The 16128-nt window shown below is 41.3% G+C and overlaps 1 protein-coding gene across 5 annotated transcripts in view; it reads left to right on the forward strand.

Annotated features, from left to right (window-relative positions):
- The window catches only part of LOC126858056 (nephrin-like), a 344534-nt gene that overhangs the window by 70377 nt on the left and 258029 nt on the right, over nt 1–16128 (forward strand). The gene's annotated exons all lie outside the window — the stretch shown is intronic.

Genomic DNA, 16128 nt, shown 5'->3' on the forward strand with positions numbered 1-16128 from the left:
AAAATATAAATTGAATTATCGAATTAATACCCACGGTAATTGGGAAAAATCAAGAGCGGATTTTTGGCAATTTCCTTTCGAAATTTTGTTTGTTAAATTTTCGGATATACGGAATCGCGAATATGAATGTTGATTCGATATGTAATAGCGTGTGAGAGAGGAGCAACGCGAGTTTGGAGACAGTCATCGCAATCTGAAACCGAATCATGCGAGTTATTACGATACTAATCAGTCGGGGAATGATTGCTCGCGATGTAAATGCGCATCCTGGGAGAGTACCGAGTTATTCCGCGGTCACGACAAGCGTATCCCTGTGAAAGTTGAGTTGTGAAACTGAATGCAAACCGTCTGTCGCGATCAGCCGTCGTCACCGCCGCCGCGATGAACCTAATCAAAACAGTCGCGAATAACTCGAATAAAGCGAGGTTCAACTTCCATACCCGGTAATACGGCGCACGTTCTAAAACGTGTGCCAGAGATACGAGTATATCCGGGATGGCTGATGGAGAAATACATAGAAAGAACGAGAGAGAGAGAGAGAATGAGAGAGGGAGGGGGACGCCTGAGGGAGAGGAATAGTACGTACAACGTGAAACGAGGGGGATTCAGTCCGCTGGGCGGGCCACGATGGGTGGCGGTGGTAGTGATATACTTTGGTCGGACATGCAATTAGTAGTGCTAGCGTGACTATGGCCAGACAACCACTACCGACGTAGTCAGCGGCGATGGGCTGCCACGAGGAAGGGAGAGGGCGACGGCGCGGGGGTCCGACCGCGCACCGATTGCGATATTCTCTCGACCTCGTTTCATCTTACCCTTTGCGAAAGAGACAGGAAGAGGGAGGGAATGGAGAGTCGCGTTCTTCGCGCGTGATCCTCGCGCGTTTTCGCGATGGTCCGTGCCTCGGGGCGCGTTTTCCACCGGAAGCATCTCTGGCATCTCTAATGTCTTTGTGAACGCGAATGTCTTTTCTTTTTGATACTCTTGATGGCCGCGCTAATAGCGAGAGACGCATCGCGCAAGGACGATTGTCGGACGGAATCGTTGAGACTCGTTGAAATTGTTTCCAATTTCTTCGGTTACTACGACGTGGACGCGCGGCTTAAAATATTGCGATTGCGTCGAACATATGGGTCGGGAAGGTGGGGGATATTAAAAGCGAATTGTGAAAATGTTACCACGCCTTGGGAAATATTCCGATTGTCGGCTTGGCACCATTTCACTGCGGATGTTAATTGCGCGCGATCTTTTTTCGCAGCAGAAACGCGGGCGGGGAGTATGGACGAGCAAAGGTCAACACTGATAATTCATGGCGTTCGATGATAAAAGCACGGGCACGGCCGCGTCTCTAATAGTAGAGGCCGCGTTATAATTTATAATAGAATGGCCGCGCGCGCCAGGCCCGGACGGCCAAACAAGCCGGGAAATATGGCATGGCCATTAAAAGCTAACGATTAATTAAGCACGAAATAAATATTTGCCCAACGAATTACGGCGATATTAATCTCCGTTTTGTGCGTGCCGTCATGTCGCTTTGCGAGCGCGCGTTACGCACCGCTCACCCTCTGCGTGTTTGCGCGCCTGTTTTCACGATTATCTGAGCTCTCTCTCTCTCTCTCTTTCTTTTTTTATTTCTCTTTTTTTTCAGCAAAATGGATCAGGATCCATCGTGCAGCGAAGTAATCTGTTCACGTCGCACACCCGCGAGATAATTCGCGAGATAATTAAGAAAATGTTTCTGCCTTGTACGAACTGTCTCTCTCTTTTATCACGTAATTTCGAGAAATTCCATTATTGTCAATCATGATTAGCAATAATCATATTATGTAGTACAAGCTTTTAATAGGATTAGGTATAATTTAAAAATGATGTGATTATGTAATGACGATGATTACTTTCATCGAGATCTCTCTTTTCGTTATGCAACTCTACGAATGTCAACTGAACTTTTGATAATATTTTCCAATTCTTTCTTTCATCTTGGAAAATTTTGGTATGTCGAATTTATAAGATCGCGATTCAATATTATTAAATTGTTATAATTAAATGTTTTAATTAAATTGATTGAAGACATTTTGCTCCACATTCGGAAAATAGATTATATATTCTCCGTAGATTCGTGATTAGTGATAGCGTTTGATGTGACAATGGCTTCCTGATATATAAAATCTTATAACACTTACTCGACGCATTTTCTCAATTATTTTTTATTAAATTTGAGATGGCAAATTTGCCAGCTCAATTTCGCGTAATCATTCATTTCCCTAATATCATTCCGTTATCATCTTTTTATTCAATGTCAAGAAATTAAATCACTTAATTCTCATCAACGTGAATGAGAGGCGTTTAAGCGCATAATGTTGCATGAGATACTAAGAGGAATGTGCGTTAGATGTCTACATAGAATGCCCGCATCCGTTTCCACCGTAATTCTCCCAGTTGGAGAGCAAAGGGTTAACTCTACTGCTAGTAGGTCCAGTCGGGTTAGCCACAGGCGTTCAGGCGTTCTTTGCCTCCATTAAATTAACCCTTTACACTAACAAGTCTAACTCTGCCCACAGACGCGTTCAAACGTTGTACTTATTTTGTTCTGATTAGAGATGATTTGTAGCTTAGCCGCGATGATAATTTTTTCTCGTTTCATATTTTTCAATATTCGTAGATACGTGATACGTATAAAAAAAAAAAATCTTCACTTTTACTCTCTTTTTCTTGTAGCAGATCACGCAGACACTTGATTATGATTACATATCTTTTAAGATAAATCGCGCGAAATTACATATAAGAAAAATGTGTGACAAGCGGTATAGCGATAGCCCGCACTTTCGCGAATTTGCGTTAATTAATTATTCGCAATGAAATAAGAGATGAAAGATTAATGCCGCGCAATCGTGAAAGAAACGCCGGAAACGCAAATATATCGCGTTGCAATTAATCTTGATGATTTTAATTAAAGCTTAGGCGCGCGGGCGCGAGCGTGCGAAGAATTTCGCAAATTGAAAAACGCGACTAAATTTGAAGGCAACACCGGTCGCGGGTTGTTTTCTTTCGCGGACACGGCAGTTTTGCCCAGACGATCGTTTGTCTTGCGTTTGTTTTCCCGTCGTACAACACCTGTCGAGTCGTATCATGCGAAATCCGCGGCTGCTTGTAGCGTAACCGCACGTTACACGGCGCGCAAAATTCTCCGTCGTTCGCGAGAGAAGGAGGAAGGGGGAAGAAACGCGCGGGAAGATGCCAGGCATAGAAGACGTCGAGCGGAGAGGTGCGAGTCACTCCATCATAATTAGTCTCCTGGCGTTTCCCAAAGGATTGTACGGCGTTAGCTTGAATTCAAAGTAATGCGATCGGTGATTAATACGTTGCGTATAATTAATTCCATCTATCATTAGGTAGACTGATATGCCGCGGATTTGTCCGCGAATGTCTGCCATTCCGCACATTCGTCCGGGAAAGTAGGGGAAAGAGGAGGATCCTTGATTAACGCTCGTATCAGAGATCCGAGATCATTAATGACGATACTTACTTGTTATTGTCAAATCAATTAATACTTTAATACAGCTCTTTAAGCGACGCTTTAATCTTTTGTCTAAATAATTTCATATTCCGCTCGAGACGATTGCAAAAAATTACGATATAACATAAAACATATCCATTATTGCTTGAAATTTCTACATGTTTTTTTTTTTTTTTTTCGATCGTCAGATAACTGAACTGAAATTTAAGTTGAATACATCTAACTGTTTCCATGATTTAATGATCTAATTAATTAGTACGGCCTTCCCAGATGAATGTTGCGCGATAATGGCTTGAACAAATTTTGCACGAAGAAAGCTTTCGCGCTTGATTTATATGTATATAAATCACATAAAACGCGCGTATCTCTTTGCACAATCATTTATATTAAATTTTTTCACACCTACAATCCCCTGTTCTCTTTGACACTTTTATCAACCAGTTCGCAGAAACATTACAAGTTATTGTATCGTTAGTTACGATCGTGGCGGTCGATGAGTTGACCCAGTAAAAATAGAGTTAGTTATGAATGTCTTTGACGGAAAAGGAGGGAGGGAGGGAAAGGACTGAAGAATTCCGGCGACCAAGCTACTTACAGCGAGCTTCTTTCTGCGTGAAATTTGCATTAAACTGCGACGGCAAGTCAGCGGCACGGCCTTAATTGCTTACTTTGGAGGATCGTTACTCGTAGTTAGCTGTTTTGCCATCTTGCCCGACTTAAGTCAAGCCAAATGATAGCGACCGGCACATAATCCGGCAGTAGCGTCGAGGCAAATAGCTTGTATAAAGCCGAGCGATGTGATTTACACGACGCGTTTCGGTCACATCGAGGATATATGTATATGAGAGCTGGAAAAGCTGGATAATAACAATCTTGAAGTTTGCGAATTTTCCTGCAATTGTATATTGCAAGAAGTTATTAGTCGTTCGATGTTTATCATCGTCGAGTTCGTCATCGTTTCTGCAGAGTTATGTATTACGCTACAAGCGGCGAGTTAACTAGCAATTCTGAAACTTCCGATAGCATTCTCTACAAAAATTTGTCCAATCTCTCCGTGAGTCGTTCTAAAATTTCGACAGGACGGAGTTTAATTAGCATGTACACGTGGATCGGTACTTACTCCATTTCCTACATTTTAATGTCTTTATGCGATTATTACAATCTCAAAAACAAGTTTCGCAAGTATTATTTTGTCGGAGGAGCGAGGGCTGACGTTATTTCGAAACACGTGGGAAACTTTAAGTAAACTGGTAATAAGAGTTAACTGCGAGATAATTAATTCAACGGATAGAGCGCAATGACATTTAGATAGTACTTCAACTTTAATCACCATCAAGGAAATTTATCATTGACGTTGTGTGTCTGTATGTTGTAGCCTTATTTCTAGTATTGGCTTAATTAGAAATTTCGCTGCGCGGCAATTGCATCTTCAGAAATTCAGCTGCGTCTCAATTTGGCGGTATACAATTAGAGTAGAACATACTTGGCGAGCAGCTTCGTGTCCTTGCATTTCTGAAGGTATCAACTGTTTGTCATCGAATCGTCGACTTAAAATTTCGGCTTTCCTTTCTTATATTTTGCGCAAGGAACGCATTCCCGAATTGTTTCCCTTCAATTATTATTTGCATGTAAAATTAAAATCATTAATATAAACGGAGTATGGCGCTTAAAAATCACTCTTAGAGTCCGCGTAACGATAACAGGACCGTTATTATATTACAGAGGACGTTATTTTAATCCTCGGCGCGTCTAATTACCCAGCTTAGATCCTCCGATCGTGCAGGGGAGGACCAAAAACGATCTTGCCGCACACCTGGAAACGGTCCTGCGACTTGGCGAGCCAAATGGCTGCGCGACAACGCGCCGTAATAACTAATGGCGCGCCCTTATTCCGTCCATTACCTCAATTACAACTTGGGCGTTGCGCGCTACAATTGCGTCTTTAGAGACGCCTCGCGAGTCGGATCAATGCCGTTGAGAGGAGAGAGAGAGGGTTCTCGGGGATGGCTCAGGATGGTAACGTTCGATTTTGCAGGCTACGAATCAGTTAGCTTAGATAGCAAATGCTGGGATTGTGCGACGTCACGCGCTCTCTTAGGATAATCCGCGCGATCTTTTCCCTTTTCTCTCCTTCGACGTGGCTCAGCGCGCGCGCATCTCTCTTTGGGGAGGATGAAAGAAACGCGAGACAAGCCAACGATCGCTGTATCGCCGCGTCGCATCGTTGTTTGCTGACAGGGGGAGTTTTTAGAGAGCACGCTCCTCGCGAACGAAAGCTTCATCATTGTTGACGACGCCAGCTCTAAAGACCGCGGCTCGTTACTTTTGCACGGCGAATGACCGAGGAGAAAGTGGAGAACGCGCGGAAAGAGGAGGCCCTTCTTCTTTTTCCCAGACGGTTTTGTCGCGCAATGGTAGCTGTCCTCTCAAGGATAATTTTCCGAGTCCGTTCGACGCTCGTCTTCGTACCGACGATAATTGCGACTGCAAGGGCGTTGTAATACATGCTTGAACGATCCGCGCGAGAATTGCGCTGGGTAGATCATCTACGTTGGGTAGATTCTATTTAAGGACGCGAGACGTTTCTTTGGTCGTTGTAGTTCGGTAACTTGTTAGCGATGGTAAAAGAAAAAACGCAAGTCTTTGTAATTGTGAAATAAAAAATAGAGATCAGCGTGCATCGAAGAAATTATGTGACGGAGGTAAATTCGAGTCGTTCAACTCTTCGAGTTGAAGATTAAAATAAACATGTCATATTTCGTATAAAATAAACATGTCGTATTTCGTATATGTAAGCTTTTCTCCGCTTTTTTCATGTTTCTATTTGTCACTTTTTGCAGAAATTATAGAGTCAGTGAAGATTTAATAATTTTTATAATTTTGATACAGAATGCAAAAGTCACAAAAAGAGTGTAAATTGTTTCAAAAAATGGAGGTAACTATTTCTCTTTGCCGACAAACGACACGCCGCTTTGTATATAATATTATCTCGAGATAGAATCGTCAACGAAAAAAGACACTACTATTACTGAAATATAAAGAGAAAGTCATGAAATATAAAATGTGGAAAATAGGAAGAGAGAGAGAAAAAGAGGGAAACAAAAAGAAAAGAATATTAAAGCGCATAATTAGACATAAATATGAAGCAAAGTTCATTACTGGTTTTGAATTTTTAATAGTTTTTTCTAATGCTCACTCCCGTACGTTTATGCGAGTTCTTCGAGTCAGTTTGGAAGCGCAAAATAGTCGTCTTTCAATTTAGCTTCCTTACCCCCGCATCGGCGGCAACGGGAAAAGCAGTAATTGCATACAACACTCGACTCGTCTGTGAGTATTTTGAATGCGATGCGGCGTTTGTAATTTTCATGATACAACTGTAAATTTTCAATTTTATTTTTACAAATTTTTTTAAAAATTAAATCAATTATATGAATTCAGATATGAAATGCTTTCCTGACAATGAATAACTTTCTTTCTTCGATTCAAATAATCTCAAATGAAAAGTCATTTTTCTCCGACTAAAGTTATATTGATTGCAAAGTTTATTCTCCACTTAAGCTTTTGTTTCAAAAATGAAAGTTTTTTTTTTAATTGTGCAAAATTAATGCAGAATAAAATATTTTTCTTTTCTTTTTTCAGAGCTATTTTGAGTTTAAAATAATTTTGAAATAAGAGAATAAAAAGATTCCATTTCTTAAAATATACATAAGAAAACTTCTTACTGATCAAAAATAATGTACTTAGTTTTAGTAATATATGATTTCCTTTTTTTAGCTATACACATTTGTGGTATCGAAAAATCCATTAAAGATTTTTTTATTTCAATTTAAAAATTTTCAATTACGCGATTTAATCATGAAATTTGTTTTTTTTTTTTTTTGTTTCAGTTGTTTTTCTGCGAATTTAAAATTAAATATTGAGATTATTTTGTATCATATTTTTCAAGCATTAAATAATTTGCCCGAGGTTCTCCGACACACGCACAGATTATTTTTAATTATACAATTTTTAAAAATATTTCTATTTAAGAGTTCTAACAGTTTAAGCAACATGCAATTTTTGACCGTATTTCCGAACGATAAATATTTGTAAATTAAAACGATAAATCCTGCAGCGTAAAGCTAACGCTTTTAATTGCGGCAGAGAAATAGTGTCGGTTTTGTCAAGTTATATATGTGCGTTTTTTTTTTATGTGTACTCTTTGTTTGTAATAACGAGCTGTTATGATGTTAAAGGATCTTAAGATCCCACGGTATAACACATCTGGTACATTATTCATCCCGTCATAATAACAGGTCGTTATTCTGAATACATTAACGCGGAAATTATATCAGGCGGTGGAGAGATTTTGTAAAATATACTCTAGATTATTTTAATACTGGGGGAGGGAGAAGAGAGAGAGAGAGAGAGAGGAGTATGAATTATTATACGGATGTTGCCGCGTTAAGACGAGAATGAGGGCAGGTTCTCAGCTTTAGATGGAAAATACTAAACCAAAACCTTTTTATCTCCGGTGTCTGCGCTCGAGAAAACAAAAAATCGATTAATAATTAATTGCGTTAACAGGTTGGGCGCGTACAAAAGGGGAGTTGTTCTTCGACGAATTTTTATCAGCGCCGCACAAATACGGACACTTTCTGTCTTGAAATTATTCGTACCGAGCGGCTAACAATCATTATTAACTGATGGGCAGAATCGTTTTTACTGACCACGTCAATGCACAAGCCGTATATAAATTGTATGTAAGCGAGAATACCGTGAGTATTGCGCGCTGGGGGGACCTCGTGATAACTGAAACACGGGGAAATATCGCGACGGTTCTTCGATCGACGCACTGAACTTTTTTTTTTTCTACGGACGAAACAAATTATTTGTCGGAATTTATGAATTTGAGCGCGAAACGTTCGCGGAAAATTAATAACGGCGTAGCGGAATGCGAATTAGATGCAGCGATTACCATCGTACTTTTCGTAAAAGGTCGTAAAAATGTATCTCTTTTTTTCTCCCCGAAACATATTAATCATATCGGTTATTTTTGTAATTCCGCGATATTACGCGCCGCTGCTCATTTCATCGTCAGCGCAATAATGCAGTAATAATGTATAAGTGATATATTTCCAGTATTATTACATAATTATACGGTAATTAATTTGCGGAATATAATTACGACCGCGCAAATAATACACGTGCATATTAATTGATCAAAGCGTCGTCGCGCTTCCGCGAAATCCGTTCGCGATAAACGAGATAAATCATTGTGGCGCGAGACATTCTTTCTCTTTTTTTTTCTTTTTACTTCTTTCTTTTTAATCCGCCACATCGCTGCTCGTTACGTAACGTTTTGCGGCAAGACGGTAATTCTTTTTTTCTTTTACAGCTACACAGAGGCTTCGGGACAGAGTTTATTTTTGAATTTATCGTAATTTCATTATCATTTTCCACATCCATTGTTTTGCACGTGTGCGTAAAAAAAAAAATTCTTGCGACACGGCCGGTTGTATAATGGCGGTTATTAAGAATAATGATTGTCTAGAGCGGAAGAGTAGAGACTGGGCCATGTAGATACATATTCATGAGAGTAAGTGAATCTCGCCCAATATCTTACGGTAGTCTCTCTCTCCTGCCGTTGCTCGAGAGCGGATACAAATGCCGTTTCGATAATCGACCACGGCGTTAACTACGGGCGCCTTAATCATTGGCCCTCTCCTCTTTCTTCCTCTTCCCCATCAATCGCCGCGATAAACTTACTTATCGGTGAACATTGTAATTTACGTTCGCTAAACAGTATGTCAGGATTCCTCGTTGCAATTTAAAAATATTGATATTGACGATGTGCGACGAGGAATTTGCATTTTTAATTTTTTAAACGCATTCTTCTCCTAAATTCCAAGAGTATTTATTATGATTTTAATATCTTTATAAACGTGATCGCAAGACTTTGTTACTTCATAGCTTGGTCCAACGAATAAATGCGTCGTTCGATAAATGTTATATTTTCCCGAGACTAAATAAGAAGGTGATGGATCTTTTTTTTTATATTATTCTTTAAATTTAATCAAAAGTTTTTTCAGATTTTAATATTTCATACTGGCATATGCTTTTATTATTTTAAATACTTTTCACCGAGATCTTATTAAGGAGAAACTAGACGGATCATCTAGGTCAAAAGTTATTACTAATATATTTCAAGATTTACAAATTTGACATTACGCACAAAACTTTTCTACTTTTTTAAAATAATAATATATAAATTAAAATAATAATAAATAAATTACTAATTAATTTGTGTGTGCATAATGTCAAATTCTCGGAATGTATACATTTAGATTTAATCCTAACATAGTTGCTCTATTCACTTCTTCTTTAAAATGTGTTTATATATATATATATATATATATATATATATATATATATATATATAACAAGTATCCATATATATATATATATATATATATATATATATATATATATAACAAGTTATCCTCTTAAAATACTCATTTAATATTTGCGATGAATCTGATCACAAATGATGTTACGAACGCGGTATAAGTTTTTAATAGTTTTCAATAATTAATCGCTCTGTTGAAGCGCCGAAACATGGAATATCAATTACATTAACTTGCATGGAAAATGCTTGCGTGCGGTTTAAATGAACATAGGCAGGATAAGATATTTCGCGTTTTCATACCGCGGTATTTGATGATTGAAACATGCTTCATGCGATGATATACAATCGTTTCCGGCGTGGGGCCAATAAACATCATTATTAAACACATGAAATAGCGCAACGTAAAAGTGGAATATTGATCTTCATTAAATCACCTCTTGGCTAAACAATTACATATGCGTGTACAGAGTGTTTGTTTAATTGCGCATACGTCGACAAATGGAGGAACGTGAACAAACTCGCTCGGTTCAAGTTGAAAATACAACACGCATAATACACATAATAATCTCTTCTATTCTCTATGTATCTCTTCCATTTTCACGCGCAATTTATCTGAATCTTTTATTTTTCATTGACTTTCTGTCTCTGTGTCTCTCTCTCTCTCTCTTCTCTCTTTCTCTCTCTCTAAGTATATTTCTTTCAAAGCGCATCGATCGCACGGCTATTGAAATTTATTTTCACAGGTCAGCTCGTCGCATTTGCATATTTATTTTCGGAAATCGTATTGCGTGCTCAGTTTTCCGAACGGAAAGAATTGCTCTTAACCGAATTTGAGTGGAGTAATAGTGCGGCACGGTAATGAATTCTTAAGAGAACATAAAATATGAATAGCGCGCGCGTGTCGTTTCGAATGCGAATAAATCGCAATGCAAACAGCGTTGATACATCTGTGGAAGATGCGCGTGGAAAGAGAGAGAGAGAGAGAGAGAGAGAGAGAGAGAGAGGGGGGGGGGGAAATCGTGCGCTTCCTTCCACTCGATTAACTTTCCCAATGATCGTGATTGGATCTACCGTCAAGTCGGAAGGAATCAATTATCCCTGCGGAATCTCTCCTCTATCCGAGCGGGGAGACGTCGAATCAGGATGTATCCCCGATACGTGTACGAGCCGGGAGAGAAACGGACTTACTTGCACGATATCGAAGGATTTCAAGTAATTTTAATAAATTATTCGGATAAAAGGGGGATATGTAACGATGAAAATCGCATAATCGCGCCCGCGCTTCTCCTCGAGCGCGCTCGACTCTCAATGTAATTTGCGACACGAGTATTTCTCTCCCCCGTGACGTCGCCGTACGGATCCGCGAAATATGTCTGCTGCGTGTGACCCCGCGCGGAAGATTTCCCGAACGTTTCTTTACAAAGTTCTCCCCGTGACAGGCATTTTATGCGGAATGGGACATGCAGTAACTTGCCTTCGCGTAAACTTCATGATCCGCAAGTTCCACACAACTGACATATATCCAACCCAAGGTAGACCGCAAAGTTCGCGCAAATGTTTGTACGTTTCTCGGGCGACATTCTCTCGCTGGAATGGCTTATGATTATTCAAAAACGGTGTAATTCTGGGAAAGGAGGAGGGGTGGGGGTGGGGGTCTTGAACGCGATACTCAGCGAAGCGGAATTGCGGTCTCGCGGCCTAGTGAAGTCGACGATTAAGATCTCGAAGTGTTCCGTGAACCGGATGCGAAGTTTATTGTCTTCACAGCCCTCCCCTCCCTACCCTTTCTGCCCCACGCCCTCTTTTCTCGCCGTGTATCCTCTCGCCCCGCTGCTTTTTCATGTCGCGGGATTTACGCGTCTGCCTTTTATTTATTCACGCTTTAATTACCACCCTGGTCTTCATCCTTGGTTGGCAAGGGAGGGTGGCACGAGGGAAAGAACTGCGGGGGAAGGGAAAGTTGGACGGCGGATATGCGGGCACGCTCCTAAACGAGAAACTTGGGGGAGAGGCGAGGGGAGGGGGAGAGTCGGAAATGGCGACGAGATTAATGGGACCTGGTTAACGTCGCGCTGGTGTACGCCAGGTGAGAAATTTGCGTTATTCGTATATGACCGGGAAAAAATGAGGGAGAAGGAGGATAGGCCTGGTAGTTTTATTTCAATGTTCCGCGAACCGAGATATCACGTTTATATACGCGTGTGTTAGTTACACGAAAGCGGCGCGCAAGAAGCATTTACCACGAGACGACAATTAAATGCTGAAGAAGAGGATTTGAAATAAACGAGACGAGGCGAACATTAACGCGTTACTTCTTTTTTCTTTTTTTTCTTTCAAGCGACATTATATCGCATATGTTGGGTATCTTTCTTTAGGACAAAATTTTTATGGCGAAACACTCGCTATTTTATTCTGCTTTACAGTAGCTTCACGATAGCGGAAGGTTTCCGTAGGTTTTTCCGAGAAATTCGTGCGACACTCCGGTCGCCGTCTTACTCGAAAATTTTATTGTTCGACGAGATTGCTCGTCCGCTAGCCGCGCTCGTAATTTCGGGGGGATTTCTCGCGCCTGTCCCGATAAATCTCGCGATTCGTTCTCCTACGAATCTTATGCCGCCGCCTGGGCAATTCGTTTGAATCTTGGAAACTCTCCAATCGGGTATTCGGAAGAGGATGGGGAAAAGGGGGGTGGTGGTAGAGCGTCTTAATATCGTTAATGAACCTTCATGGATTCTCGCGAAAAAGTAACTTACTAAATGCTTCTTCGGCATTTTATTTTTAAATACGGATTGCAACGTAAAAGTTTTATCGTGAAAAATTTTCTTTTCGCCGAACAAAGAGATTCTAATTTTCATTGTAAATGCTACTTTAATTTTCCAGACTTTTTTTATCGAGAAGTCTTTATCGAGCTTTCTCACATATATACTCAAATACTTAAATTATACAAATGGAAGTAATTTTGACGTAAAAGCTTGTCTTGATATTAATTTTATTATTTTTTAAAATAGTTATATTTCGTAAATAATATTTTTTTAAATAAATAAAAGTAAAGTAATGATAAATTTTTATATGATTATTTAAATCGAGATTGATATTTTAAAATAGTCGCCTTAACGTTATGAGAAGTGACGTTACATACAAAATTATCTCAATTGACAATTACACTTAAATCCGTGATTGATACAACAACGTAGAATCATTGACAGAAATATAGAAAATAATCATTGCCGATTGACTCCCTGAAGATACGTGGCGCGGCTCACCAGGTTCGCTTGGTGAGATTCGTGACGAAGCAGGCAACGTGGCGCGATACGATCGAAGTCAAGGGGTGGTCGAAGAGGGCAAGGGGTCGACCGGCATTCATCTGGGCAGATAACATCGCTTGTTAAACCCACCCTAGCCTCCGGTGTAGCTAGCACGCTTACCTGGAGGGACGCCATTGCTCCCAACATCGTACTGACACGAGATAGCAACCCCAGTCACTAGCTCATCCACCCCCTCGCATCCCCTTTCCTCCTATCCCACCGTCTCGACCACCACCACCATCACTACCACGCCGCGAAACATTACCAATATCATCGGAGCGTCGTTGCCGTCATCATCACGACCACCACCATCGTCGTGAACTATCACGGATTCACCAATCGAGCCAGCTGTTACTAGATAACGCGATTAACTGTCACCGTCGCGTCTCAATTTCGACAGTGAATTTTTCATCGCGACAAGGGGAGGGGGTGGATTTTGATGAAAGCCACTTGAGCACGTTGATTTTTGCCGTCTATGCCGATTACTGTCGACATCGTGACATGACTGCAAAATCGAATCAAATCTGTTTTCGAAGTCAAAATTCGCGAGTTTTATTTACGCGCGGATATTTTACGAAGAAACTAATGATGTCGGCTGTCGAATCTCGCGATTTACGTAGGATCGTGGTGAAAAAAATTTACACGCGTGTAACTTTGCGAGAGAGAGAGAGAGCTCTGATGCCGTCTCATTGGTGGTGCAAAGTGAGTGTATGACAAAAATAAAAGAGGTAATAATAATAAATCATCTTTATTATAGCTGTATAATGGGCGTAAAAAGGATGCTCGCCCGTAATGGCCCGTAAGAAAAAGGCATAAGCCAGAGAGCTCGAGTCTCGTTCATCGCGCGCCCGGTTCCTAATTAATTATTGCCATAAATAGCTGAAGAAACACAATTAGCGAAGCAGCTCGCGTAGGTGAGAAAAAAATTTCATAAAGTGCCTTTTTGCGATAGAAAAACCCTTCTGCGAAAACTTCCTCCCGCTCTTTTGTGCCCACGGGCATTATTCTTATACCGCGCTCGTTCTCCCTCCTCCTCCGTTTACATTGTTAGCCATTTAACAATTTGCATTGCTGTAACAAATGTGATTACCGATACGATAGTCCTTTGTTAAAAAAAAAAAAGGGAACGGTGAGCAATTGCTTCCAAGCAACATGCTCGGCGGCAAATTTATACTTTTAAATATATACATATAATCGAAGAATAATATTTTGACAATATTTTCGCGGCAAATTTTTTGTTTATCCAGCGATCGTAAATTCGTGCATTCTTACCGAGAGAAAATCGTAGGACGAATCTGAGAGATACATTTGAGAGCGATATCCTATCCCGTCGTGCGGACAGCGAGAAAAATACAAGACAAGGAGCGATGTCTTCGCCGAGCAAAAAGAGGACGGTGGAGAAGAATGGTATCGATGGGTCAGAAGAGGGACGCGTTTCAGTCGCTCGAGGGTGGTGGTAGCCCCGAAAAACAATTGTCGCGCCCTAACGGCGCAGATTTGTCGAAGGACGACGACGACGACGACGATGCTTCGGCCCTCCAACTCCAGATCGAGAAACGCTCGGACCGGAATAAAATATCGGGGGCGAAATAAATAAAACGTGATTCTCTTTACCGAGGCGAAAGCCTTCGGGTATCCTTTCGAAGGGAGCCTCCTCCGCCGGAATCTGCACTTAAGGCGACACTGAAATTAAATGAGCGGTAACAATTCGCGTAAAAGTGCTCGGCTAAAAGAACCCGTCGCTGTGCACGGCACGGTAATCTCCTCTCCCCGAAAGACTTTCGTTATAATAACCGCGTCCTTTTTATCGCATCGCGGTCGCGTCGCGCATTTAGCGACATTATGCCAGCTCGACTGTAAATTTAAACTTTCCACCATTCGCGGCGTTTAAATAGTAATAGCCGTACGCTGAGATAATCCGAGATAATAACGCTAATAAATAGCAAAATTACGCGGCGAAACCTGGGGATTAATAAATAACAACTAACGCAAACAATGTACTAGAACAATGATAGGCACGATAGATGGCCGATATAAATTCGCGTGCTCCTCCCCGTGAGCACGTATCGTGAGAGACAAGAGTATGGTATTTAGGATTCGTCGGCTTAACGCTCTGCGCGTATCGATCGCAATCGATGGCAATCATCCTAGTCCCGACTTGAGCCTCGTGGTATCTTCTCGAAAGCGCATTCCGCACCCGTAACTAAATCCAAGAGATACTGGGCCTGGTAATTCCATCGCCGCGCGAGTCGACGACGCCGATCGGCTGAATTGCACTTTTTGGAAAGTAGGACGGGGATATAACCGGCGGCAACACATCGCAAGTGAATCATTTCGATCTCGTGGCGAATTCCGCGCGCGGCAGCGATATTAATGCACAAGATTCGTCGCGTCCGTCGGCCGCGGCTGTGCGCATATTTACTCGAGCGGAATCGCTCGCCCGCTTCCTTCTTTTTTTTTCTTTTTCTTCTTCCCTCTGCCTCCCTTTTTTTCCGCACTGCGAAATTGTGGCTCGCGCGCACAAGACGCGGATTGGAAGTTTCCTGTCCCGCCTGGGCGTGTCCCCCCCGCGAGAATAAAAAATATCACATGTATATACATAGATATACATATACATTATATATATATATATATATATATACATGTATGTATATAAAATAGGGACGGAATTATATATACACAATAGGAGAGGAAGCGAGATGCGCAGGTGCACACGCACACATGTGCATCTACGCGAAACCGGAAACGGATACGGCAGGGGAGACGGTCACGGCGCAGCGGAGAAGAGGGATAGGTGGGTGGGGAGAGGGGAGGAGGGGGAGTGTGCGACGAGGGTACGGGCCGTTGCGACGGAACCGTCGTGCATAAATCCTCCGCTTGACGAGCGCCGTTGTTTTTGCGATTTACGTAGCGCGACA

The sequence above is a fragment of the Cataglyphis hispanica genome, chromosome 24 (genome assembly GCF_021464435.1).
Source record: "Cataglyphis hispanica isolate Lineage 1 chromosome 24, ULB_Chis1_1.0, whole genome shotgun sequence".
Lineage (NCBI taxonomy): Eukaryota > Metazoa > Arthropoda > Insecta > Hymenoptera > Formicidae > Cataglyphis > Cataglyphis hispanica.